At 34.8% G+C, this 26,479-nt stretch overlaps 1 long non-coding RNA gene across 3 annotated transcripts in view; it reads left to right on the top strand.

Annotated features, from left to right (window-relative positions):
• The first annotated feature begins 4,366 nt into the window (after positions 1-4,366).
• LOC148941704 (uncharacterized) overlaps positions 4,367-26,479 on the top strand; it is a 127,315-nt gene continuing 105,202 nt past the window's right edge. For 2 of the 3 annotated variants that reach the window (XR_016143269.1, XR_016143267.1), the window contains exon 1: positions 4,367-4,408. This is a non-coding gene — a long non-coding RNA (uncharacterized LOC148941704). Of the gene's footprint in view, positions 4,465-26,479 lie in introns of all 3 variants that reach the window. The other variant, XR_016143268.1, reaches the window with a different exon arrangement.

The raw sequence follows: 26,479 nt of genomic DNA, 5'->3' as shown, positions 1-26,479 counted from the left end.
ACATTTTTGAGGTCACTTGCCTGGAACTTCCGTTTCTCGTGCGGCATGGATCTTATTATCCATGAACAATTTGCAGAACAATGTGCACTGTGTCACAGGGTGTAATGATGCATCGCTAAGCAGGCGTAACAAGACATACATTTAGCCACTTTGCTATGAAAAATTTCAATTGCTTGGCTAACACCTTGAGTGATTAATCATTATTTCTAGTGTTTTTTTATTGTATAGTAATTTCTTTGGCTAGTGATTCTTAGTGATTTTTTTTTCAAAAGCTAGAAATGTTTTCCTGAATCTACTGATTTTTCATGATATAATGTGTAAATTCAAGTGATTGCACTGTCATGCATCAATATTTATCTTTCTTTTTTTATTTGTAACATCCTTATGAAAGTTAAGTTGTCCTTTTGACATTTAATGGTCAATTTATTGAAAATTTGAACTTGTCCCTCTGTAAAGTATATATTTTTTTCACTTGCTTAATTAAAAAACTTCCATTCCTCCATCCATATAATATGTGAATGTAATTTTTTAATTGAGTTTTGCAATAGCGCTTGCCAAGCCCAAAAAAATGGATTTTTTTGTTATGGTATATCCTAATCAGGGTGCGATTTTTTTTTAGATAAATGAAAAAAAAAAAAAAATTTTGAGGCCACTTGCCTGGAACTTCCGTTTCTCGTGTGGCATGGATCTTACTATCCATGAACAATTTGCAGAAGGAAGGAAGTCACTATTCTTAATTTCAGCTATTTGTATCTAGAAAATCTATTGTAAAATCATACAGTACGTGGTAACGATCTGTAATTGGTCCCAATAGTAACCAAAACTCTAAAAAAAGGAATTTTAATAACTATTAATACTTGAAGACAATTAGCTCATCAAGTTTAATGTTGCTCACATAAAGCAACGAGCCTAAGAAAATTTGCTTGTTTTAAGAAAGGGGAAACATTCTAAAAAATTCAAGTGATATTCATGAGAATTCCACCATCAGACTCAGCAAATCAGATAACATTACCATTAAGTTTTTAAGCGCCTCTTTAAAAAATTAAACATTTTCTGGTTTAATTAAAAATTGAACATTTTGTTTAATTAAACATTTTCGGGTGTTTTTTTTTTTTTTGTCAGAAAGTACATCACAGATGCGGGTTTTCCCTTAGAATGATCATGTCAGCACAATAGTGTTCATTTAAAGGCTCAGAGGGCTCATTCTGTTGGAAATTAGAAGTTATTGTGAACTTTTAAAGTGACCAAAAGGCCATTTTTCAAAATCTTGGGAATGCTGAGGGTAAATTATCGTCTTTCGAATGAAAATACTCTAAAAATTTTATTTTCAATTCTTAACTGGTGCTGTTGTAAAAAATCCAAATGCGTTCAACCTGGAAAATACCTCCATGTGGTACTTGACATGGCACTTCATTCATGGGCACCCATAAGGAAGGCCAGGGGGCACTAGCCCCCTGGATGAATGACTCTGCTTTATATTTCTGTTTTGAGATTTCTATTATACAACATTGGATCTGACGATTAGACCAAGTAAGCCCACTCTCATAAACTTCAGATTATAAGTTCAGCTAACTATCAGATGGAAATTAGGAACTATAAAGTAATTATAAGGAAACCAAAGGAAAAAGAGCAGAATAGGGAAAAAACATGGAAAAAATGTGTGCTGCCCCATTCGGTGCTACCGGCCAATAGATTTTGTCCCTTAATAAGGAAAATACAAATTCTAATTTGTGACTGAGTGACCGCTTTCCCGTTTTCCACAAACCTTTTTTCTATATGATTTAATTGAAGTAAAAAAAAAAAAAAAAAAAAAAAAAAAAAAAATCAAATTCTTCATAGTAATTAATTTTAATTAAATAACAATCTTTGCCAATAACAAAAGTGTAAGAGCCTAACTATTGATAAAATTCAATCAAAAAATCGGCTTTTTATGGTGATCCTTAATATGTATTTGTTTATTAGTAATTAGTGCAGCTATTAGTACAAAAAATTTGAAAAAAAACCAAACTTCACAATAAAGACCAAGGACCTAAAAAGGAAACAGCCCCCTTCATATAAGGAATAATCTGTTCAAATAGGTTTCGAACTTTTTACTTGATTTCATTTGAAAAGCTATTTTTTTATTTAATTTTTGATTGCTTTCCAAATCATACCCAGGCCTAACCAAGATATAATTTGAGGTTCCGGTCCCTTAAATCCCTGGTTAATTACTTTTAAAATGCGGAAATCAAAAATTGTATGTTGATTAGTACCGTCCTACGTTAAAATTTGCAATATCAATTTCGGATAAAATTTGAATATACTTAAAAAATTGGCGATGAATAGTAATTCTGGTAAAAATTTCTTATTAATATTACTAGTAAAGAATTTTGGTTGGATGAAAAGGGCTATTATTGTTTGTATGGATTGAAATTCTGTGAGACCTTTGATCTTATACATAACTGAAGCCATCACAACCTCTACAATAGGATTTTCTTATCGATAAATACATTACATACATTTGTTAGAATGCATTAAAATACTTCATAGAGATAGAAAAAGAAAATGGCACCATTTAAAATTGCTGAAAACTAAGTTCCTAGCAGTATTTGCCATCCCAAAGAAATTTCCTAGCGGGGCTGATGATGACCTGCCTCGCATTTTTTACCTCTGTGTGGTAAATATGGGAATGTGACATTTTAGCAGTATAGAGAAATATTTTAATTAATTCCTACTCCCCCCCCCCCTACCTCTTTCTACATTTATCTGAAGCCTCATGAAGAGTAAGCAGTTTGTGCATTAAAATGTACTTTTTTAGGAATCTACCCTACCCCCACCTAAACGATGACTCACTCCCCTCATTATACATGATACGCTTACAGATCACCAAACGTACACCAAATTACAGGTCACCAAACGTAGCCTAATTTCATTACAAATAAAGCGAATCAACTTGATTGAATCCAATACTGCCACCATGTGGCATTACTTCTTTTGCAATTGGAAAGCCTAAAATTTAGTTATTAATTCTTTTAAATCAATTAGCTTCTCGGAATTCTAAATTGATTGCAAATTCATTCTCTTCGTGGTAGAGTCGTAGTTTGGTGCCCTAAAATAGCAAGAAAACAAGATTTTACCCTGGCCCAATCTGTATGGTCACTTAAAAAAGAGCTTTAAATTCAGGTTTGAATGAGCTCCCTCCCAAATTATCTTGGACCTTCGGTTTGATACAATCACCCCTGAAAAACAAAAACAAAACAAATAAACATACATCGACGATGTTTCTTCTGAAGAAAAAAAATATGAAATTCCGCATTTTGAAAATTGAAGTTTGAAACCTCTATGGTCCGTTTGTCTGATATAATGTATCTAATAAAAGGATTTTCAATAAGATCGCTTTCTTTTTTGGGGGTGTTTCCCCTTTTTTCAAAAATCAGGCAAATTTAATCAGATTTTTGGTTTTGGGTGGGTAACAATAAACTGAAAGAATTTTACATATTTAAAAGTAGGATAAAAAGCCAATGCTGCCGGTGTAGCAATTGACATGAGAATTCTATTTTTAGTTTTGGTGAATATTGGTCCGAGTCACTTTTTACTTCCAGTTTTTTATCACAAACTATTTGATAAGATTTTCTTTTGACGAAATTTTTTTGAACCTGTTCATTTTATTTAGTTGAATAGGACACTAAAAAGAAAGAGGGTTAATTTGGCAGCTGGAGAGTAGGTTTAAGTTTAGTTTTTCTTACTCTATTCTATTTTTTTTAATGTCTGAATAAATAAGCGATTTCAGTTCGAGGGGGGAGAATTGTCCTGCTATGAAATAGGTACATCTTACACGACCGTTATAAAATCAAAACGTGGTATCTATGCAGGCAGGATGATTTTTGAGTATCTCTAATCTTTCTGTAAACTATTCTAAGGCATAGGAAATTGCATAAAGACAAGTCTACATCTGTTATAATCTACGGAAGCAATAAATCTTTCTGTAATTTCAGTTTGAGTTTGATTTTCTTTTAAGATTAAATACATAATAATTAAATATATTATTGATTAAATTCTTGTCATTTAAAATTTACAGTATTTTGTTTCATTTTGCATACAATTTAATTTCTCTTTTTATTTGAGAGTTTTTTTCCTAAAAGTATTTAAAAAGAAACTTATTCCAGAAAAAAAAATTCCTGAAATATATTCCCTGTCACTCAACCACCACTGATATTTTGGCATTTGGCCCTCCTGGAAAATTTTCTTCTGGCGCCCTTGCTTATGACTTGACTCATAAAAAGGTCCAAACATATAGAAAGGTGCTATATAGCAAATTCTGCTTTACTTATTCAGTTTCAGAGTGCCACCTATAAAAAACTAAAACGCCATGGGTTTTAGGGTGAAAGGAAGATATATCAAATATTTATAGGCCATTTTCTTTTGTATGGTAAATAATACCTTTTATGCCTTGTAATTTGTTCAGGCTGCTAGTAGCATCAAACAGTAAGTATCACAGATATTCGGACGAGCATACTGGTTATTCAGTTAAGCTCCAAGGCTAATGAGACGCAATTCTTGGTGAAGTTCCAGGCTACTTGAAGCATCTAATCTGGTGGAAATTAGGCTAGGCATAGTTAAGCTAGTCTATAAACTGTGGGATACCAAAAATTTAAAAATGAGCCTAGAGCCTAAGTTTAGGTAGCATTCTAGATAGGCAGTACCTCAGAAGGAACCATCTTAATAACATAAGAGGAGTAGCCTACTGTACCATAAGATTCCTGTTCTTGTGCCTGCACCACCCTAAGTTCAGGATTTTACCAAAGCAAATGCTAAAAGACAAAAAGAGTAGGGTAGAATTTTAGTTTTGCTACTTTTCACTCTTGGGAAGGATTTAGATTAGAAAAATGAAACTTTCAGAGATGGGTGTACAGACTAAAGTAGCCTATGTCCTGGGAAGGTATTTTGAAGTAGGCTATCTACCTCACTCCTTTGGTAAATTTGCAGGTGGCACAGTAATTTAGTGGTAAATATCTACCAAATCATATTATTGAGTTAGGAATAAAGTGCATACACCATTCAATGCCTTTTTTTATGCTTATTGCAAATATAATACGCATTTCTAGCTGAAATGAATTTCAGCCCCCCCCCCCCCTATATAGGCTATACCTAACCAACCTAACCCTGAATTGGTCTATATAGGGGGGAGGCTGGAATTCATTTCCGATACAAATGATTATTATAATCGTAAACAGCATAAAAAAAGGCATCGAATGGTGTATTCACTTTATTCCTAACTCAATAATATGATTTGGTAGATAGCCTATTTACCAATTTAGCTAGGATGTAAGTGAATACATCATTTGATGCCTTTTTTATGCTCTTTCATAATTCAGTAATTGCTTCTGTTGCAAATTGCATCTTGAGCCCTTAAAGGGACCCTGAAGGTATTTTATATAAATTATGATTGAGTGTAAAAAAAGCATCAAATGATGTTTTCACTTTCATCCTAGCTAAATTATATGGTCCACTGCAAAGTTACCATGAAATTTACCCCCCCCACCCCCCTAATCTGCAATAATTTAGCTAGGATGAAAGTGAATACATCATTTGATTCCTTTTTTTATGCTCTTTCATAATTCAATAGACACTTATGTTGCAAATTCCAACTTGAGCCCCTAAGGTATTTTATATGAATTAGGAAAGAGTATAAAAAAAAGCATCAAATGATTTTTTCAATTTCACCCTAGGTAAATTACATGGTCCACAGCAAAGTTACCATAAAATTTACCCACCCCTACCCCTAATGTGAAAATATATACCCTGAATTGGAATATACTCTGTATTTTTGATGGCAAAATTTCAAATTTCAAAATTCAGTGCTATTTTTGTCAATGGCATTTGTAAAACTAGAAACGATAGGAAACAGTTTACATTTGTGTTGCCCATTAAATGAGGTTTGAATTGCTATGAATTAGTATTTTTTTGAATATTTTACTCTTGAACAACTTATTTAAAAACTAAAGATTTTTTTTAAACAACTTTTCAATAACTTAACCACTGTTGATAACTTCTTTGGGTGGTTACAAAAATAAATACCCTTGGGGCTCCTTCAAGGACTCAAGATGAAATTTGCAACAGAAGCAATTATTGAACTATGAAAGAGCATAAAAAAAGGCATCAAGTGAAGTATTCACTTTCATCCTAGCTAAATTAATGTGCCCCCTGCAAATGTACCACTCCTTCCCCCTCTAGAGGGTTGTGACCTTTGATGATTTTTAAAGTCTTAGTTTTAGAAGAGAAATCTTGCAGAATAGATCCTTTACTTAAATGAAATACAAGAAAACTGTTTTCAGCTTCATAACTTCACTCAATCCTAATTAATGAGTCTACAAAGACCTTTGCAGCAAACTATCAATAGTGAATAGAAAAAGTAGACAAGATTACAGATTACTTTCCTTAGAATGTTTCTTAAAATACTTTTTGGTTTTATAATTTTCTCAGCTTCTTTTCCATAATTTTTGTAGATAAAAAAATCTTTTATTTTGTGGTCAGTTTTTTTAATCACTATTTTTATCTTAAGGGCTAGGCATGTGTAGCTGATTTTGAGAACTGATTTCAGCAAGGGATGTATTCCATATTGAGTTATTATAACAAATGATGCTAAGAGGCAGGGCTTAGTGATGTTTTTTTGGTGATTAATCATCATTAAATATGATTAATTACATGCCTAAATCTCTAAAGCCCTTGTCCATTCCTTGACTAGAACATAATTAATGATGATTAATCACCAAAAAATGTCACTAAGCCCTGCCTCTTAGCATCATTTCACCTGACATGGAATACACCCTTGCTGAAATTGGTTCCCAAAATCAGCTACATGTGCTGACCCCCTAACTGCAAAAGTTAATGTGCAGCATATTTAACCTTAAATGTATCCAGAGCCTTAATAGTCCCACAACAAGAAATTTTGATCAACCTTCCTCCACTACTCTGTTCAGAAGATGCTGACCTTTGATGACCATCAATAATCTTGTTTTATTAAAGTGAAACCTAGGAAAACATATTTACTCCTTGAATGAGATACAAGACAAGTATTTTAATTCTTACAAGGATTATTTATTTTGAGGATTTGAGTCTACTCAAAGCCTATTAATAAAGTTTTAAAGATCTGTAAAATTATAGGTACTTATGTAGTATATAATACACTTTTGAGAACTTGTATTGGAAACATGAAACAATCCCCAGTTTTCACAGTGACAATTAGCTTTGGCTTGGTGGGAAACTACATTGTAGCTATATTTTAATTAAATATATAGTTGGCATTTTGGTTAGGTTAGTTTACCTTAAATCACATCTTCTAGCAATTAAGGTTGAAGAATCTATAGATGTTGCCAGTTAACATTGACTCAATAATCTTCATGTCACAGTTCATGAGTGGATTATCACTATTTAAGTATATACAGGACAGTTAACACAGTTAATTACAACAGGACAGTTAACACAATTTCATATCACAGTTCATTAGTGGATCATCAGTATTTTCATACATACAGGACAGTTTGGTTTCTTTGTTGGGTCTCACTAGATGTATTGGTGGTTGGGTGTATTTAGGGCTAAAGGGGGGTAGGTGGCACCTAATAGAACCTGCTTGATGATGCTGGTTAGTCCCACTGCATCTTAAATGACTTGCCACTCCTATCACAGTCAACACCAACCTTGAAGCTATCAACTGATCTGGCCAACATGGTAGATTTGCTGAGTGAATTCCACTGTGGAACAAAGCAAATGGTGAAGAAGTTGAACTTCTCATGCTTTCTGCAAAATTGTTGATGCAGTTTTATAGGATTTCCTTGTGTTCTTGTGTGTTCACTGTGATTGAAAATGGGCTTGATGGTGTCACTGGTCATCATCTTAAAAGTAAGGACAACATCTCCTCTCGTTCTACAGTATGTTAGGTAGGTAGGTCAAGCTTTTCTAGTCCTTGGTCATAGAAGATTTGTTTTTTGGCAAAAGGGAGCTTGGTTGCTCTACACTGGATTTTCTCAAGTATCTCCATTTCACACTTAAAGCATGGGTTGGCAACCAACATGCCAAACTCAAGATGGGGACAAACAAGGGCTATGTAAAGCTTCTTGGTAACTCTTGGTTGGCAAATTGTTACTCAATGCTTGATCAAACCAAGGGCATTATTTGTCTTAGCTGCTTTGTTCCAACAGTGACTATAAAACTTGAGCTTATTGTCAATTAATGCCCCAAGATTATGCTCTTCCTTGGCACTCTGAATGGGCATATTGGCACTAGCAGATTCAATCATGTAATAACTATGGGGGGGATTGTTTGGACCAAGATGAAGGACTTTGCATTTGTATGGTTTGAATTCAAGCATCCAGGTTGTTGCCCAAAGACAGAGGTTGTTAAGATCTTCTTGCAGAGAAAAGCAATTTTCTATAGAGGCTGCTGGACCAGAGAGTTTGAAATTGTCTGCATACAGTTCCAAGCCATTCTTGACCACCTCAGGAGCATTATTTACATAGAGGTAAAACAGTGTTGGTCCTAGTTTGGTCTCTTGGGGGGGGGGCACCACTCTTAATGTGAACTGGTGTGGAGTATATGAGGTCACCTCTTTCATCATATACAGCAACAATATGGGTTCTGTTGGATAGGAAGCTGTGAATCCACTGGGCAATATCCTTGTCTGTCTGATATACTGACAGCTTGATCATCAGGTAGTGTTGAGACATTTATCAGACATCTTATCAATGGCCTTTAAAATTACCTTAAATTGCAGCTTGGAGCAAATTTAAGGATTTTCCATCCTTGTAATGCTCCATGATGGCATCTAGTGTTTTTTTTGTTTGTTGTGATGCGCTTGCTACATTCAGGTTGTAGACTCAGCAGCTTCCCAGTTGTTAAGGAACTCCTGCTGTTGCCAATCTTTGTCAAGTCTTTGCTTGAAGGCAATCATCGAGTCTGCAGACACTATCTTCAGAGATTCCAAAAGTTGGTTATTTGTTGGCCGAAGAAATGGCTTCTCTCTTGGATGGAAGAGTGCTTCTTGAAAATTTTCATTGAATGTCCTCTTGTCACAAGGCGTTCTGGGGGAGCAAGGAGACCAGGAAGAGTATTTTTTGAAATGACTTTGTGGGTTAGAATCATGTCGCCTTGCTTTCTCTGGTATGTGAGAGTAGGGAGCTTCAGATGACACAAACGCTCTTTGTATGGCATTTGTTTGAGGCCATCAACCATCTTAGTTGCTCTTCTCTGTACTTTTTGTAGTATTTCCCTGTCCTTCTTAAAATAGGGGGATGCCAGGGACATTCCAATCTCAAGGCGTGGACGAACCAGTGCCTTGTAGAGCTTCATAAATACTTTAGGATGCCGGCTAGAGATAGTTCTTTTAATAAGTCCAAGGGATTGGAAGGCAGAAGAAGATACAGATTTTGCATGGGTACTGAAACTCAGCCAATGATCAACAATGACTCCAAGATCTCTTTCTTCAGTAACTGCAGAGAGGGGGTTACCTTGGAAATGGTACTGCTGATGTGGATTATGTTTGCCAAAATGAATGACATGACATTTTTCAGCATTAAAGGAGAGGAGCCATTTATCAGCCCAGCTTCCAAGAATATCAATGTCCGTTTGTATAGATTGGAGATCAGATGGTATAGCAGCTTTGCCAACAAGTTTTGAGTCATCAGCATAAAGTGTGAGGAGGTTCGAGAGAAGGTTTGGTGCATCATTAATATAAAAATTGAAGAGACTTGGTCCAAGGATGGTCCCCTGAGGGACGCCACTTAACACAGTTATGGATGACGATAAGTGAGGAACACCTTGAGAATCATATGTGCCTACCCTGATGGCTTGTATTCTTTCTGATAGGAAACTCTGTATCCACTGCGCAGTAACACCATCAACAGCTGCTGCCTTCAGTTTGGTGATCAGGAATTCATGACATACCCTGTCGAAAGCTTTTGAGAGGTCCAGGAGCACCATATCAACAGGAAATCCTCAATCCAGTAGTGATGTTACATACTCGTATGTCTGTATTAGGCTAGTGTCCACAGATCTACCAGATCTTAAGCCATGTTGAGAAGGAGTTTGTATGTTGTTAGTTTCAAAGTGCTGAATGAGAGCTCTATTTACAAATCTCTCGAGCACCTTTACAACTGCAGAAGTGATGCTGATGAAACAGTAATTTTCAGCACAATCATTGAGTCCTTTTTTGTGGATTGGCATGACATATGACATTTTCCAATCTGTAGGTAGCGCTCCGTTTTTTAGGGACAACTGGAAGAGTCTGCAGAGAGGAGAAGCGAGGATATTTTTACACTCTTGAAGAAGCCTTGGGTGTGACCCGTCAGGTCCTTTGGACTTGTTAACATTGAGTTTATTGAGGCTAGATAACACCATTTCTTCAGTAACTAACAGGATAGGCATTGGGGTAGATACAGAATGTGATATTGCTGCAGGGATGGTTGGACAAGACCGGGTGGTGAAAGTAGAGGCAAACTGGACATTTAGTAAATTAGCTTTATCTATCAGTGACGAGTGCCTTACCCTGGTATGTTTGAGGTCAGGAATGGTGTGATGGTAAGAACTTTTAGCAGAAACATGCCTCCAGAAGGATTTGGGGTTTGCCTTGATATCAGTGGCAAGCTTCTCCTCATATTCAGACTTCATTTTCCTAACTGAGTCCGAGACGAGATTCCGAGCCTTTGTATACTTTTTCTTTTGACTCTAATGCCAATTTCCACTCTTAGAAGTTTCCTACGCTCTTCAGGCTGTTACAATATGAAGAAGAGGAAGAACTAAAAATCAGCTAATTATACAGGAATATTCTCCTGGAAACTCACCCATAACAATTTTAATATTAAAAAGTCCAATCTAGAAACTGAGATAATGAGATAAGAAGATACAGTATATTTTGAAAAAAAAAAGAAAATACCTATTGATAATTTCAATAATCCAATTCACTTTGAAAATTTTGGATTAATCCAAAGATTTACCCTATTAATTTAATTTCAATTTTAATCGATTTTAATTTACTTTAATCACCGTAGATTTTTGGCATGGATTTTTAACATTTTTTCTTCCAAAAAGACGATCTAAATCGGGGGGGGGGGGTTACATTCGTAATTTTTTGGAATTATTATATAAAAGAAAAATAAAAAATATTTTTAAAGTAATAGGGTGAGGTTAATCCCACTCCCCTTTGGGCTCCGTGAAAAAGAGTAGTTTCCATTTTCCAAGAAAAGTATTACCGGAAAAAATTTGTCTAATAAAACAGAACTATAGGGACCATAAATAAAACTAAGATGTATCAATATTAGAATGTTGACTAATGCGATTTTCTTGAGCATATAAATTCTTGCACTTTGGTTAGCATTCAAAGAATCTCCAGGATTAATAATGACTTCCAGGATACTCAGGGCAGCAAGGAAACCACAAAAATTTAGAAAAAAGAAAACGAAGAGTCGTCGAAAATGAATCGGGGGTCTTAATTTGCATTTTGACCTAATACACCACTGTTCTATCCGCTTCTCTGAACGAAACACTATTATAGAAAAAGAATAAAACTATATAATACCCTAGTCAGAACCCTTTGAAAAAATAAGTTTTGATATCTCTTGGGACAATCTTTACTAACAAATAAAGACGAATAAACTAAGCACAAACCGAGAACTGACTGTTCCTGATCAACTGAGTCTTTGAAAAAAAAGTACAATCAGATTGAAATCATTTAACTGACTGCTATTCCAGAATTTTTTATTTAAAGAAAAAAGGTAAAAGGGGAAAAAAAATTTATTGGTCCTCTTACCGTTCATGTAGATTATTCCCTTAAATTCCGTATTCCCTAAAATAATTCGCTTTAAAAACTATTACTAGAGCAGCAGCAAGGCAAATAAGTTTTCCTTTTATTTCCTTTTTCTGACTAGGAACAGTCACCTCATGGTTTGTGCTTAGTTTATTCGTCTTTATTTTTTAGTATGGATTGTCCCTAAGAGACATCAAAGCTTAAAAATGTCCTATCCAGACTTAGAATTAGGAACCTAAAGGAGATTTGAGCTGCTTGGAAAATTAACAACCTAAATAACGGTATAAATTTGGAAAATTAGTCATATGACGTTCAACTGGAATGTTCAAAATATTTTCGCATCACTGTTCTATGTGCTTCTCTGAATGAAACACTATTATAGGAAAAGAAAATCACCATTCAATACCCCAATCAACAACCTTTCATAAAATAATACTTGCTACCTATGCTTTTCCCACCCCTTTCATCTTTTGTTAAACCAAATATAGCAGCAGTTGTAATAATATCAGTAGTAATAGAAAAAATTGATGTAGCAGTAGAAGTAGCAGTTGTAGCTACCCTGAAAGGTTCAACTTAATACCCTCTGCCATTTCTGAGATATGACTGATACGGCCTTTCAACAACCTGCGTGTATATAGTGGGTTTTATTTTTGTTCAACATACACCCTAACACACTCTGAAAGTCTCACCTCAGCCATTTCACATACCGTCGAGATATACAGTTGAAACATCTACATTTATTCAAACATCCCCTCATCATACCCTGAAAGTTTCAACTTAATAACTTTATCTGTTCCTACGATGTTGCAACTACGTTCATCTGGTAAACTGGGATGGGCATGGTGTCTTTTGCCTTAGTTTAACATCCCAACAGCATACTATGAAGGCTCCAGCGTAACAACCCTAGCAGTTTCAGGCATATTCATTTATAAGTTTTTGACAATCTGAATAGAGATAGTACCTTTTGATTTATTATTACATCCACCCTGAAGTTTTTCTGAAAAATCAGATTTAACCTGTATCTTGAAAATATCCTATTTTTTTTAGACATTGTATCTATGCCATTTTTACAACCTGGATGCACTTAAAAATTTTTGGTTTTGTCCACAAGTAGTGGCAGCAGTAGTAGTAGAAGCAGCAATTGTAGTTGCTCGGAAAATTTCAACTGATTACCCTTTGCCTTTCTTGAGATTTTGCCTCTATGTCCCTTTGAGAAGAAGCATAAAACCAGGGACATTTGCCTTAGTCTTATAGCAGCATCAAGTTTACCTTAAAATGTCTAATTTATACCTTGTTCCAGTCCTAACATAAATTCCCTATGCCATTTTGACAACCTGGATGCACTTAAACTATTTTGATTTACTCTAATAGTAACAGCAGTAGAAAAAGTGGTTGTAATATGAGTAGCCCTGAAAACCTTAGCCTAATACTCTAAAGATTTTGTTGATACAACCTGTTGATAACTTGTATGTACACAGTGTGTTTTGATTCTATTCAACAGCCCCCTCAAAATACTTTGAAAGCTTCAACTAGATATTCTAAGCACAACGAGAGCAACACTTTAAGAATGGGTCAGTCTAATTCAGGGTTGCCACTCCGAGTGATTAATCGGTATTTCCAATTTTTTTCGCATTGCCTGGTGATTTTTTCGGCTAGTGATTTTTTGTGATTTAAAAAAAACAAACTAGAAATACTTTCCTGAATCTACTGATATTTCATGATATAGCGCATAAACTCAAGTGAATGAATTATCCAGGAAGCAAATTATAGAAAGCAAAATGGATCTTTTTGTGAAAACTTCACCAAAAGACAAATAATGCCAAGACTATTCTCTTTGTTTTGTCTCAGAACTCATACTTACTCGAAAATACACTGATCAATATTTAAGGAGCCTAGTTGGAAGTTGTTGTACACATCAGTTTGTGTGACACAGTGCAACCCAATTAGGTAATGATGCATCGCTAAGCAGGCGTAACAAGACATACATTTAGCCACTTTGCTATGGAAAATTTCAATTGCTTGGCTAACACCTCGAGGGATTAATCACTATTTCTAGTGTTTTTTTTTATTGCATAGTAATTTCTCTGGCTAGTGACTCTTAGTGATTTTTTTTTCAAAAGCTAGAAATGTTTTCCTGAATCTACTGATTTTTCATGATATAATGTGTAAATTCAAGTGATTGCACTGTCATGCATCAATATTTATCTTTCTTTTTTTATTAGTAACATCCTTATGAAAGTTAAGTTGTCCTTTTGACATTTAATGGTCAATTTATTGAAAATTTGAACTTGTCCCTCTGTAAAGTATATATTTTTTTCACTTGCTTAATTAAAAAACTTCCATTTCTCCATCCATATAATATGTGAATGTAATTTTTTAATTGAGTTTTGCAATAGTGCTTGCCAAACCCAAAAAAATGGATTTTTTTTATGGTATATCCTAATCAGGGTACGATTTTTTTTAGATAAATGAAAAAAAAAAAAACATTTTTGAGGCCACTTGCCTTGAACTTCCGTTTCTCGTCTGGCATGGATCTTACTATCCATGAACAATTTGCAGAAAGAAGGAAATCACTATTCTTAATTTCAGCTATTTGTATCTAGAAAATCTATTGTAAAATCATACAGTACGTGGTAACGATCTGTAATTGGTCCCAATAGTAACCAAAACTCTAAAAAAAGGAATTTTAATAACTATTAATACTTGAAGACAATTAGCTCATCAAGTTTAATGTTGCTCACATAAAGCAACGAGCCTAAGAAAATTTGCTTGTTTTAAGAAAGCGGAAACATTCTCAAAAATTCAAGTGATTTTCATGAGAATCCCACCATCAGACTCAGCAAATCAGATAACATTACCATTAAGTTTTTAAGCGCCTATTTTAAAAATTAAACATTTTTTTTTGTCAGAAAGTACATCACAGATGCGGGTTTTCCCTTAGAATGATCGTGTCAGCACAATAGTGTTCATTTAAAGGCTCAGAGGGCTCATTCTGTTGGAAATTAGAAGTTATTGTGAACTTTTAAAGTGACCAAAAAGCTTGAAGGATAACTAGCCCTCCTTCCATACCTTATTTCAGCCCCTATAAGTCCGATGAAAATTTGAGACAGCCTTTTGATTCAGCGTAGTTGAAAGAACCCACAACTGTAACCCTCGGGAAGATATAGCTTCCAGAGCCCTTGCGGAAAGAGCTGCAAGTTATGCAAACTCTTCATTGTTTAAATACAGTATTTGTAACTGGGAAAGGACATTTTTCAAGGGAAAATGTCCCCCGCTCAGGCTGATATCCTGGTATAAATTGAAAGAGAGTACCAAATTGAATTTCGATAGGGGTTGGCCAAGGCCATTTTTCAAAATCTTGGGAATGCTGAGGGTAAATTATCGTCTTTCGAATGAAAATACTCTAAAAATTTTATTTTCAATTCTTAATTGGTGCTGTTGTAAAAAATCCAAATGCGTTCAACCTGGAAAATACCTCCATGTGGTACTTGACATGGCACTTTATTCATGGGCACCCATAAGGAGGGGCAGGGGGCAGTAGCCCCCTGGATGAATGACTCTGCTTTATATTTCTGTTTTGAGATTTCTATTATACAACATTGGATCTGACGATTAGACCAAGTAAGCCCACTCTCATAAACTTCAGCTTATAAGTTACTGATGTTTACTGATGAAATTTACTGATGAAAATTACAATGCAAATAGCAGGGGTATTCCTTGTCTGATCCTGCTAACTCACGGCGCAAGAGCTACGAAAACTTAGAAAATATTTGACATATTCTACATGTGTCAGGATTTCCAGCAAGCATATAAAAGCTTCCTTACCTCTTTTCTCGTTTGTCTCTTTTCTCCAAAATTTAAAACTTGCGCCAAATGAGCGTTACATGAAGGGCATCTAGCGGGAATTTTTTGCAAGGATTAGCTAAAAAACTTAAGACAACAGATCAAACGTACGGAGTCGCCCCCGTGCGGTATCGCCCCTCTCTCCCCTACCCTGACGGCTTGTATTCTTTCTGATAGGAAACTCTGTATCCACTGCACAGTAACACCATCAACAGCTGCTGCCTTCAGTTTGACGATCAGGAATTCATGACATACCCTGTCGAAAGCTTTTGAGAGGTCCAGGAGCACCATATTAACAGGAAATCCTCAATCCAGCAGTGATGTTACATACTCGTATTTCTGTATTAGGCTAGTGTCCACTGATCTACCAGATCTGAAGCCATGTTGAGAAGGAGTTTGTATGTTGTTAGTTTCAAAGTGCTGAATGAGAGCTCTATTTACAAATCTCTCGAGCACCTTTACAACTGCAGAAGTGATGCTGATGAAACAGTAATTTTCAGCACAATCATTGAGGCCTTTTTTGTGGATTGGCATGACATATGACATTTTCCAATCTGTAGGTAGCTCTCCGTTTTTTAGGGGCAACTGGAAGAGTCTGCAGAGAGGAGAAGCGAGGATATTTTTACACTCCTGAAGAAGCCTTGGGTGTGACCCGTCAGGTCCTTTGGACTTGTTAACATTGAGTTTATTGAGGCTAGATAACACCATTTCTTCAGTAACTAACAGGCTAGGCATTGGGGTAGATACAGAATGTGATATTGCTGCAGGGATGGTTGGACAAGACCGGGTGGTGAAAGTAGAGGCAAACTGGACATTTAGTAAATTAGCTTTATCTATCAGTGACGAGTGCCTTACCCTGGTATGTTTGAGGTCAGGAATGGTGTGATGGTAAGGACTTTTAGCAGAAACATGCCTCCAGAAGGATTTGGGGTTTGCCTTGATATCAGTGGCAAGCTTCTCCTCATATTCAGACTTCATTTTCCTAACTGAGTCCGAGACAAGATTCCGAGCCTTTGTATACCTTAGCCAATTTTCCTGTTTTTTTTTCTTTTTGTACCTTTTCCAAGCTCTGGCTTTCCTATTGATAGTCCTCTTTGTATCCTTTGTGAGAAACGGAAGTGTTTTTGGTTGTCATCGATAAATAACATTGGAGTGCTTCTTTTCTGTTGACAGGAGAGTTTCCTTGACATTCAACAATGATGTGTTGATATCAGAAGTAATGAGCTCTGACCAATTAATTGATACCAATTCCTGCTGTATTTCATGATAGTCAATAAAAGTTTGAGGGCGCAAGTTAGTTTGAAGACGACTATTCATAGACAGCACAGAGAGGATAACTGAGTGGTCACTGTTGCCAGCTGGAGGAAGAAATTCATTTCTGATGAGAGAGTCTGGGTCACTCAGAATTACAAGATCCAACAAGGAAGGGTTCTGGTCACCATGGTGCCTTGTGGGTTTTTCAACTGTTTGGTGAAGGAAATTGTCAGATAAACAAGACACAAATTGTGAATCCCCACCGCCAGATGCCGGATGACCAAGTCCATCCACCCACTCAACCAAGGGGAAATTAAAATCGCTAATTATTATCAAATCAGATGCAACCGTTTGTGATACCAAGGAAGCCATTCCATCAATAATTTTTGTAAGTGATGATTCACATTCTTCAAGACTGGGTGCGCTAGGGCTTCTGTAAATACACCCAATACAGACTTTTTTGTCATGAAGATTAATATCAAGCCATACACTTTCAACCCAAGGTATATTAAAAATAGGAAGGTTGATAACACTAACCTGGAAGCCTTCTCTGACGTAGACACCAACTCCTCTTCTGCAGTTTGGCTGTTCTAGATTAGTGAAGCACTGAAATCCAGATACCTGCAGCAAACTCTCAGGAGAAGGAACTGCAGTATACTTTGGCAGAATCTCCACCAAACCGGCAATATCTGCTGCCTCTTCTTTTAAGAGCACTTGGGTTTCCAGAAGCTTGTTTGTAAAAGAGTCAACATTGCTCGAGATGACACGTAGGGTGTTATTTTTCTGAGACTTTTGTGACATGCCGTCTAGCAGCAGAGGTCCAGGAGCTGCAACTGCGATAGACACAGGTGGCGTGGAAGTAAGTTCAGAAACGGCACTTACAAAACTCGAATTACTGGAGCTATCACATGACAAAAAAAGTTCACTACGTAATTGACTAAGTTCATTTTCTGTAGAGGATATGCTTATATCAACACTTGAAGTATTATGAAATAAAGAAGATAACTGCAAGAAAACAGGGGTATTTACAGGTGAGGGACAAACCGTTAGATTTCCATCGTGGACTGGTTTGAGGCTGGCGTTGGAGTTTTCCAACTGCAATGAACAGCTACGTTTTTGACACTATTTGTCCTTTGAAGATGATAAGATCTGTTTCGCCAGCGTTTTTTCGCCTCTTTAGCTCATCTACAAGAGCTTTACATTTGTTATGCTCTGCCTTTGAAGCATCGCCACGAAACTGAATGTCTTCGCGGAGTTCACAAGAAGATAAGATATTTATTCCAAAAAATGACTATCACAAGCTCCAAAGGGCCGAATTTGCATTTTGGGGTCATATAATAAAAAAAAGACATAGAAATAGCACAACAACTAAAAAACTGGCTAAACAATGCCAAAAACAACAATATCAGAAAGGCAAAGCCATTCATTAGTCTAAACAACAAAAAGTGTCAAATGTAAGAAAGTTAAAAAGGCATAAATTAAAACAAAACCAAAAAAATTGAGATAAAAATAGTGTTAAAAAGGTTTATAAGAGAGTATATAAAAAGGGAAGGGAAAGGAAGAGCCAAACGGACACCAGTATGGGTATCACCAGTACAAAAAAAAACTAAAACAAAGACAATCCACAAAAAAAAAAAAAAAAAAAAAAAAAATAGTGGTTTATTTGATCAGTAATGAAGGGGACAAAGGTTTTTTCATATATGGAGGTAAAACAACAGATGGGGGACAAGATAGGAACGAGTTCAGAAACAGCACAAGGCAGGCGATGTCTGGGTGGGGAGTGTCTTTTGGGGAAAATGTTTTCCATGCGAGGGTTTATTATTGCATTTTTTGCAAAACGGAGGCACAGCGTTCCTCTCCTGTGCTCAAGAGTTTCCAGAACGGTTGATGATTGTCCTTTTTATGTCAAAAGTTGGTACAGAGAAGAGGATAGGAGGCGGGCGCGCACTTGCAGACTGTGGGTTTGCAGGGTCGGGTAGTCTTCTCATATTTGTAATACGTATGTCCTGAAGTTTATACTTCTGGCTAAGGTACTACTGGATGTAGAGCTGTTTGTCCGGTTGTGATGAGATACCATACGCAACTATATTAAGAGCTCTGCGCTGCCTATACCGCTCTTCTTCGAAAAGGCGCTGGACCTCACTGTCAAGATGTTGAGAAAAATCATTTTTTATGCTAGCAGTCTTTTGTTGAACAAGGGTCTGAATATCAGCACGCACATCAGAGATTGAGCATTTATTGGCGACTTGATGTTCAAGAGCGGACACCTGTGCTTTAATATCACTGATTGACTTTGAAATTTCAGCTTTCAGTGTCGTTTCAAGGTTTCTTACTGAGGACTGCACTATATCTTGTATAACAACCTGGGACGGGATTTTGTCAATGATGTTGCTCGTCATCTTGTTTATTGTAGCTTCAACAATACTCTCGATGCTAGGGTTCTGACTAGAACTGCATGGAGTCGTACCGGAGTGTGTACAGATTGGACATTTTATGTAAACTTCAACCCATTGAGAGATTTTTGTGATCAATACATATTCGGGCTCAGGCATATCCATACAGTCAATACATATCCACTTCTCACATCCATTGCAGAGAATTGTAGAAGAGTCATCATCAAGATCCGTCTCACATGCCAAACACTTATCACCTCCTTTTTTGGAGCTGATATGAATTCTTTTTGAACCCCCTCTAGGTGTTGCATCCGTATTATGAGTCGGTTGTTTTGGCGGCATTATTTGGTCAGTATTAATGTATCCTTTTTTTCACTGATTTTTTTCTGAACAGACTGGTCACTTTTCACAGTGTTTAAAAGTTCTGCCTGCAGAATTTGTTAAATTTATTCAATTGCACTTAATTTTCAACCACATTGTATAGCATCATTGTCATCACTGTCTGATGAAGCAAAAAATTAACTTACTTCAAAGTCCATGTAAGTCAAATAAAACTCTTATAAGGGCAACTATAAAGGTCACTGTAGGTTAAAATACTTATAAAATATCACAAAATATGTAGGAAAATGTCTTTAACATATAAATTGGGCCTATAATCCTTTTTTCAACTTAATCAGGGAACAAACCAAACAGGTTCAGGCTATATGCTAGGCCTATCAAAGCTAGGCTACTACCTGAAAGAAGATCTCTTCTAAAAAATCAATTACATCCAACAAAGCAAAGAAAAATACTTCTCTTATTTACTCAAATTGGTTTATTTACTCAATTTGGTAGGCTATTAAGTATAGGCTAATTGTTGATATTTTTTGTTGCTAGTTGTTGGTGTAAACAATGATGATTATGATGGCACTATGAATCATCTGTTGAAGAAAAGAGCTGTCCACAGTGTTATCTATCCATTTAGAATAGTTAGAATAACTATCCAGTTAGAATAAAGTATAGTTTAATAGATGGCAGGACACTATGGCAAATAAGGTACCCTATATCCGGGCAATGGATAAATTTTTTATTTTCCAGTCAATTTCTTATGATAGATAAGACTTTTCTGAACACATTGATATAATTTTATATATAAATAGAATACTTGGTCACACCAAAAAAGCAGTGATTTTGTATTATTAAAAATTTAGCCTTTGGGCCAATACTTCATCACTATCATCACGGTGATAGTGATCACGATCCAGTAAGAGCATGTTGACTGGGAAACCCTGTTCCAGGAGATCAGTTACAGATTCATAAGCTATTATAAGATTTGTTTCAATAGACATGCCTTTCCTGAAGCCATGCTGACCACCAAAAAGAAAGCCATTCTTGGTCATATGTGCTATGATTGCATCATTGACTATCCCTTCAATAAGTTTGGCCACAACCAAGGTCAGGCTAATGGCTTGATAGTTCTCAGGCTGGGTTCTAGATTCTTTCTTGAATATCAGAGTAATTATGGCTGTCCACCAATCTCCAGGTAGGCTACTAGTCTGAAGAGACAGCTTAAATAGTGAAGAGAGCTGCTCAGCTATTATATCTGCAAGTTTTTTTAAGGAGCCTGGGATGTATACCATCTGGGCCTTTAGCTTTTTTTGGGGTCTAGTTTAGTCAGCCTTTTCTTAATTTTGTCCATTCTGATGTAAATTTTGGCATAGGGTGCTCGACCACCCTGGGGGCAGGGCACAGTGGCTCATCAGTGGGGTCCACTGAGAATTTGGATGCAAATGTGTTGTTCAGCAAATTTGCAATGTCCTCTGGATCTTCCAGCTTTTTTCCTTTGGGGTTGAGCAGGAATGGCATAGTTTTTCTACTCTTATCTTTAGCGGATACATATCTCCAGAACCTCTTTGGGTTGTTTTTGATGCTTAATGCCAAGTTATTTTCATAGTCAGCTATGAAGTGTCTAGTCAGTTGCATCAATTTATTCCTTGCTCTGGCAAAACGATCCCAGTGGTGTGTGCATTTGTATTCCTTGTATTTTGAAAAAGCCTTCTTCTTATGGTTCATAGCCCTTTTAATAGGCTGGTTCAGGTGTGGCAGTGTTTTTGGTGCCTTCACAAATGAACATGAAGTACATGTTCTCAGAGCTTGGAGCAGAGTATTCATGAAATTTTGCCAGGCTAGCTCAATGTCTCCCTTTACAATCACTTGGTCCCATTTTACTGGCCATATTATCTCGCTGATTTTGCTTTAGTTACCATAGGTTCATTTACTGCAATTGTTTTTCCATTGACTAAGCAGCAAGTCAGGGCAGATGCAGATGTGGTTGCTGGCACCAATAGTGGGGAGGTACTTAGTGCTCACTAAAAATAGGTTAGGTTATGTATATAATATAATGTGCTCTGTGCAGCCCCTTCCATAATTTTATGTTGTAGTTTTCATAATTTTGCTACTAAAGTATTGTATTTTCATCATATTTTGTTTTATTTTATTACCATTAACCAAACTTCACTTCTTGAGTGTGTATTATAAAATACACAAGTACCAAATTATGTCTTAAATTTTGAAAAAAATCTTGATGTACCTTAAAATTCTAAAGATATTACAGAAATTACATTTTCATAAAATAAAGCCAATTAAAAAGAGATTAAAAGCTCAAATTTAAAGTATGTCAGAATCCAGATATGTAATGGACCTGTCCTGTACTCAGTTTTGAAGCCCTACAAATAAGAAAAGAATAGACATAGTAGTTAAGCAATAACCTCCCAGGCTGCACTATTAACCCTAGATTCATTAACCTAACTTAACTGCTTTCCATGATACCAAGAAACCCCTAAACTAGAATTTTACTATTAGCTGTTGAATTAATTTGAAAAAATAGTTGACTTTTGGAAAATTCATTGTGCCTGCATCATTAAGGGGCAAACTATTGGGCAAGGGTTCTCAAGAAAGTTCCTTCCTCTGTCCCCACCCCCAGAAGGGATGCTCTGCTTGCATGGCCCTCAGGGCTTGCTGATATGTATTTTTGGGGTCCAATGCCAATATATCAGTATTGTACAAATATAATTTGCTAATAAATTCCCCTTCAGAAATAAACTTTACTTAAAGTTAAAACCTCCCCTTCTCTGCTCATATTATACTTAAATCACATGTATGTCCCTTTTAATTTCTTAGACCACACTGCTTTTCCATTAAAAAAAAAAAAAAATTTTAAACACGAAAAACGTTTTTTAATTTTATAACAAGCATTTAAATAAAAAAAAATTAATTTGGAAAAAATGAACCTAATTTTTCGGCACCAAATCCGGTTTCATTTATCAACTGAAAAAAAAAAAAAATAAATAAAGCAAAAAAAAAAAAACAACTTAATATAAATTAAAAAAAAAAAAAAAAAAAACATAAATAGAAAAAAAAGACAAAAAGAAAAAAAAATATAAATAAATAATAAAAAAACTCACATATTAATTAAACACTTCCATGCACTGAATGTCTTTCAACTGGCCTCCTCTCAGTATATAAATGGAAATAAATTAAATAAACACTTCCATGTACTGAATGTCTATATTGATTCTACTCGCCTCCTCCCAGTATATAAATTGAAATCTATCAAAAATGAAGAATATATTTATACTTAGACCAAAACAATAAAAGGTCAACTAACCCCCGGTCCATAACCCTTAATTAAATTTCACAAGTTCATCAACCATTTTATGAATTATAAATTGAATGGATTCGTTTTGTTGCAAGCTTAGCTGCAGTTCGTTTACTTTTCTCATCATTTAACCCATTCTGACCTTTGTTCGCAAGGTCATCTTTCGTTTCAGAAATATTATTAAAATAATTATTGGTTGAATATCTTGCCTGCATTTTAATTAAACTATTATAAATTGAATTGATCCCACTTTCCCCTTCATCTCTATTGATACTAGTACCCCCATATATTATCTTTTTTATTTCTATAATTTCCCTGAAGCTTTGTAAAAGTCCTACAGACGTATCTACTATTTTTGTTTGATCAAATAAAATACTGTGATGAGGAAAATTATAAAGATGTTCTGCAACCGCTGACTCAAACGTTTCTGGTGTTTTGTTTTGTTTTAGAGCGTAATCTATCGCATTCTTGTGTTGTTCTAGCCTATTTTCTAAAGTTTGTTGCATTCTACCCACATAAAATTTTCCACAAGAACATGGACTTTTGTATACTCCCTTTTGCAAATTTCTCGTTATCTTGTCTTTCCCTTTATTTAACAACAAGCGTATATTATGTCCTGATTTAAATGCTGTATTTATATTATGTTTTTTTAATTCTCTTCTTAATTTTTGTGATAAAATTGGTACAAAAGGCAAAGTTATGTAATTTGTTTCTTGATTTGACCCATCTTCTTCTAATATTTTTTGCTCCATCAACTTTTTTTTCATCTTTTAAATTATTTGAGAAATAATTTTTTACGGATATCCATTACCTATTAGAATATCCTTAATAAAAATTAGTTCATTTCTTATGTATCCTGGTGATGCTAATTTTAATACCCTATCCACTAAAGAAATAACCACATCCCTTTTTACTTGGATCGGGTGATTTGATGTGAAAGACAAATAACGGTTGTTACTAGTGGGTTTACGGTAAATTGAAAATGCTAGTTCATTATTATTTCTATGGATCAAAATATCTAGAAACGGTAACTTATTCTCTGTTTCCTTTTCAATTGTAAAAATTAACTCTCCTCCCAAATTATTTAAATGTTCCAAGAAACCTTCAATTTCTGATTCCCCGTAATTCCAAATAACTAAAATATCATCCATATATCTGCCCCAAAATTTAGGTTTTAAAAAATATGTTTCTATAGCTAAATTTTCAACATACTCTACATAAATATTTGCTAACAACGGACTTAAAGGCCCTCCCATTGCTAAACCCCTAATTTGATGGTAAAAATTATCTCTAAACTTGAAATAGTTAGAATATCTGCTAGTTATTTTGACTAAATTTAATATAGTTTCCAGTTCAATTCCCGAAGGTAATTCTTCTATCTCATTTTTTCGTTCCTCAAGTTTTTTGGATAAAATACTAAACGATTTATCAAAAGGACTATACGTATACATTGATTTTATATCGAAACTGAACAATATAGATTATTCTGATATTTCTACACTTATTAGTTTGTCTTTTAAAAATTTCGAGTTTTTTATATACGAATTTTGGAGATATAATAATGGTTTAAGTGTCATTGCTGCCCATTTCTCAATTTTTACCGTTGGTGAATTGGTTGTTGAAACAATAGGTCTTCAGGGGATGCCTGTTTTATGTATTTTTGGCAAACCATATATTCTAGGGCTAACTGATCCCCTTGGAAAGAACTTGTGATACATCTGGGGTGTGATACTTCCATTTGTTTTAAGGTCTTCTAAATCTTTTCTTAATCTTTTAGCATACATATCAGTTGGGTCCGAGTTAAGTTTTTTATATGTTGAAGTATCACTTAGAATTGTTTCTATTTTACTGTCATAATCATCTTTTTCTAGTATTACTACTGTATTGCTCTTATCCGCTTTTGTTATTATTAGAGAATCATCTTTTTTTTAAATCTTTTAAAATTTTAATATCTTTGTTCTTAACTTTTTCTTGATAAATACCAAAATCTGTTAAAATATTCACTACCCTTAGTCTTAATTCATCTACATTATTTATATCTTCTGGAAACTTATGAATCCCTGTTTCAATCTTTGAAATAATTTCCTCTATCGGTACATATTGAGGATTTAGTCCAAATTTTATACCTCTTTCAAGGATTTCCTTTTGTTCTTTGGTTAACTCCTTTTTGCTTAAATTAATCACCCCAGGACCTGGGAAATAATTAGGCTTATGCATTGATAGTTTTTGTTTTTCCTTTTCCCGTTTTAACTGCAAAAATTTTTTTGGTTTAGTTTTTCCTTAGATAATCTTAGAATATGTTGAAAAGAATTTTTAAAGATTGATATAATTTGTTGGAAATCATTTGTATTAAGGAAATTAACAAGGCTATATTTTAAACAATCTATTTCTTTTACAACTTGTGATCGCTGGAAACGTTTATCTTTCAGCACATGGTTTAAGTTTATTAAATTTAACTTTCTCGTGTTATTTTATTCATTATATTTATTTAAATGATAATTAAAACGAAACGATTTTGGAATTAGTTTATTTACTTTGCACTTTTCTAAAAACTTTTGTTGTGTAATTATATTGGCATGTTTTTTTGCTAAATTCAAAAATAATAAAATTGAATTGGTCTTTTGCCACCCGTAGGCTATACGTAAATAATTTCTTAGACCACACTGCTTTTCCATTAAAAACCAAAAAAATTTTTTAAACACGAAAAACGGGTTTTAATTTTCTAACAAGCAGTGAACTACAAAAAAATTAATTATGCACAAAAGCTCCGAATTTTTGGGCCCCACATCCGGTAGCATTTATCAACGGAAAAAAAAAAAAAAAAAATAAAGCAAAAAAAAAACAACTTAAATTAAATTACAAAAAAAAATACTAAACACATAAAGAGAACAAAAAGCAAAAACGAAAAAAAAATATAAATAAATAAGAACAAAACTCACATATTAATTAAACACTTCCATGCACTGAATGTCTTTCAACTGGCCTCCTCTCAGTATATAAATGGAAATAAATTAAATAAACACTTCCATGTACTGAATGTCTATATTGATTCTACTCGCCTCCTCCCAGTATATAAATTGAAATCTATCAAAAATAAAGAATATATTTATACTTAGACCAAAACAATAAAAGGTCAACTACCCCCCCGGTCCATAACCCTTAATTAAATTTCACAAGTTCATCAACCATTTTATGAATTATAAATTGAATGGATTTGTTTTGTTGCAAGCTTAGCTGCAATTCGTTTACTTTTCTCATCATTTAACCCATTCTGACCTTTGTTCGCAAGGTCATCTTTCGTTTCAGAAATATTATTAAAATCAGTATTGGTTGAATATCTTGCCTGCATTTTAATTAAACTATTATAAATTGAATTGATCCCAAATTCCCCTTTATCTCTATTGATACTAGTACCCCCATATATTATCTTTTTTATTTCTATAATTTCCCTGAAGCCTTGTAAAAGTCCTACAGACGTATCTACTATTTTTGTTTGATCAAATAAAATACTGTGATGAGGAAAATTATAAAGGTGTTCTGCAACCGCTGACTCAAACGTTTCTGGTGTTTTGTTTT

This window comes from Artemia sp. Qi Xiang Cuo, chromosome 18 (assembly GCF_049724085.1).
Source record: "Artemia sp. Qi Xiang Cuo chromosome 18, ASM4972408v1, whole genome shotgun sequence".
In the NCBI taxonomy this organism is placed as follows: Eukaryota; Metazoa; Arthropoda; class Branchiopoda; order Anostraca; family Artemiidae; genus Artemia; species Artemia sp. Qi Xiang Cuo.
The sequence above is the reverse complement of the archived record's forward strand: the minus strand, read 5'-3'. Positions and strand labels throughout refer to the sequence as shown.